This window comes from Pteropus alecto, unplaced genomic scaffold (assembly GCF_000325575.1).
Source record: "Pteropus alecto unplaced genomic scaffold, ASM32557v1 scaffold43, whole genome shotgun sequence".
In the NCBI taxonomy this organism is placed as follows: domain Eukaryota; kingdom Metazoa; phylum Chordata; class Mammalia; order Chiroptera; family Pteropodidae; genus Pteropus; species Pteropus alecto.
Window position 1 is genome coordinate 800308 of NW_006435764.1, and position 3134 is coordinate 803441.

The following is a 3134-nucleotide window of genomic DNA, read 5'->3' on the forward strand; positions in this document are numbered from 1 at the left end:
GCCGTCAGCCACCAGCAACAGCCTCCCATGAGGCAGAACGCAAGGAAAAACGAAGCCACCAGCGGCCACTCAAACCCCTGCAGACCCAGGGAGCAGAGCAGGACTCGCGGAGGCAGAGCCGGCCGGGCCTGCGGCTGCGAGCTCCCGCATCCCCGCACCGTGCGTCACGGGGCCAGCGCCACAGGCCTATCTCCCTCTGCCGCGCCAGGAGGCTCTCGGCTACTCCTCACCCTGGCTCACCTGCTGCTCGGGGGAGAGCAGGAGGGCGCTGTGGGCGAGACGCTGGGTGGCCCCAGAAAGGGGGCCCCAGGCTGGAGGGTGGCGTGTCCCTGCACAGCTCACCCTGTCAGCCCCATGAGGGCCGGTGGCAGGGCTCCCCCCCACGCCCGGTCTGCTGCCACCAGGCAGAAAGGGGAGGAGTGTGTCTCCTCTCCTGCACCCCCTAGAGGCTTGTGAGTGAGCCCCAGCTTCTGGGTGATGTCTTCTGTGGGGGGAAATGTAAACCACACTGTTCTCGTCCTAAAACAAATGTCCCTAGTCGCCAGTGAAGGATAAGGCCGATTCTACCCACACCACCGAACACTGCTGGGTGGCCCTCGCTGTCGCACACCCCTGGGATATGACGTAGTTCCTGCAGCTTCTCCTCTGGGGGTGGCTTTCTGCCCAGTGGCAAGGCCACCGCCCTGTCATCAGCTGTCCAGAATGAAGAGCCAAGGACTAAAGAGGCAGCTACACGAGAAGCGGCGGCCCTTTGCAAGTTAGAAATTACTCTTCGGAAAAACAAAAAGAAAGAAGGAAAATGACTACGCACCTACTTCAGCCGCCTGCTCGGTGCAGGCAGAGGGAACGCGCAGGGAGACAGACGCGGGCGACATGCCGCACGCGCCTCCCCGGGGAGCGCCAGCAGACGCGGGCGGCAGGCCCCAGCACGCCCTGCCGCAGAGCAGGGCGAGCTAAGATCAGGCCGCGCTCAGCTCCGTGGAGCCCTTCAGTGACAGATGTGGTTTCATCGCACATCCGTAACCTGCTCTGGTTGTGACGCTGATCACGGGAGAAGGAGGGAGCACTATTTGCTACTACAGCTGAGTCCATACTTTGTCACCTGACAACCGATGCAAAGAAACTTTCTTAAAAATAGAACAAACATTTAAAACATAAGAGAACTATATTCCAAAGTGCTTAGTGGACACTGAATGGTGTTAATTAATAAAAACGGTAAGAAAATAACACATTCCCTAGTTTCTCTCAGGCTGAAACCCAGTTAAAGGCTTCACGGCCAGCGTAAGCCCCAGCACTGAGCACACAAAAGGCGTCCAGGAGCTGAAGCTCCTTCGCACACCGCCGGCTGGCTCCCGTCACAGGAGGGCCGGGTAAGTGAGAAGGGGACCAGAGTGGGGGACGTCTGGGGGGTCTCTGCTGCGGCCGCTAAGTCGAGGTCTCGGCCTCTGTGCATTTCACAGCAGATGCGCAGAGGGACGGACGGCTGGCCCGGCCCCAGCTCTGGCGTCCTAAGTCACCGCCTTGAGAACAGGCCCCCGAGGAAGGCTGGCACCTGACAGCCGAAGCAGCAGCACTTTTCTAAGGGGCAGGGCGGTGTGTCCCCGCTGAGGAAGTACTAAAGAATTCACACTTTCCGGTGTCCCACCCACAACCCTCTAAGGTTAAAGCACACGCGCGCAGATACCTGAACTGCATCCTAAGGCCTTTTGGCCACTGGTGTCCCTCTGGAACTGGGCACCACATAGCCGGGCGACAGCAAACACATCTTCCCCCCTGGGGCCTGCGGCAGCAGCAGCTCCCAGCTTGTCCCTTTCAGAGCTGTCTTCCTCCAGCCCCTGGACCAGCACCCAAGAATGTGTTCCGCTGACCTTACCCTGACAGCTGCCGGCCCCCAAGGCTGACGAGGGCCTAGAAAGCAGGCCGTCACAGCCTCGCCTGGGCTCATGCTCACACCGGTGACCAGGGAAGCCATAAGCGCAGACCTCGCCCAGCTGAGGACTGACTGCTGGTCAGTTCCAGGCACGGGAGGACACCGGCCTGTAACAATCACAGACGAAGTGGTAACCCCGCATCCTCGGCGACCCGGCCGATCAGGCCGATCAGGCCGGCCCTTCCCGCACGCAGCCCCGCAGACGCGGCCCCACACGGGCAGTGCACTTCGCTGAAAACCTCACTGGGAGGCCCGCGGCCTCCAACACGGTCCCTCTCCATAAACGCGAAGTCTTAGGATTCGAGACAAAGCCAACACAGCTGTTCGCCCTCCACACTCGGTGCCCGCGGGCCACAGGGCCCCCTATAAACCCCTCTCTGCCCTAACGGCGGCGGACACACACCAACGACACGCACCAACGACCGAGCACTGTGCAAATGCGTTTCTCCCTCGCCTCAGTTTACGCTCCCACAGCCCCGCACTGCGAGTACTTCAACGATCATTCTACAGACGGCTTCTAAAAAGCACCTGAAGTCACAGCTAACAAGCAGCTGGGCTGGGATGACAATGCCACCTCTCTGAGAGGCCCAATGAGCCGGCCCTCCCGGGGCTGGTCCCCTGCGTCACCCGCATGCTGCCCTGAACCCCGCATTTTGGCCCCCACCCCAAAGGCACTTCCCTCGGACCTCTCATCCCTCGAGCTGCTTGTCCGCCCAGGTCTCCCCTTCCTAGGACTCCACCCAACGCGCAGGCAGAGCGGGGTCTCGCCCCTGCCCTTGGTTATCTGAGGACACCCTCCACTCTGCCCCACACCCGGCGGGGGCCGGACAGAGCTGGAACCAAGGGTACAGCAGCCTTTTCAAGTCCCTTCCAGGCTTTCCGTGTCCCGTCTGAGGCCAACAAGCCGCAGCTCCCCACTGCCGGCCCAAGCCCCCGAGTGCCTAACTTCACCCTGGAGGGCGGCTATGAAAATCGGAGCTAGGACTAGGTGGAGAAAGACCCGCTACCCCGTGCAAAGGGCCTAGCCTTCCCGTTTCCGCAAAGCAAAAACCAAAAAGCAAAAAAAAAAAAAAGAAAACACACACACACACACACACACACACACACACACATACACACAAAAACAAAACAAAACACCATCACTGTGGCCAGGATAACTTTTCCAAGACGACGTGACGTTTAACCTCGTTTCTCCCACTTGCAG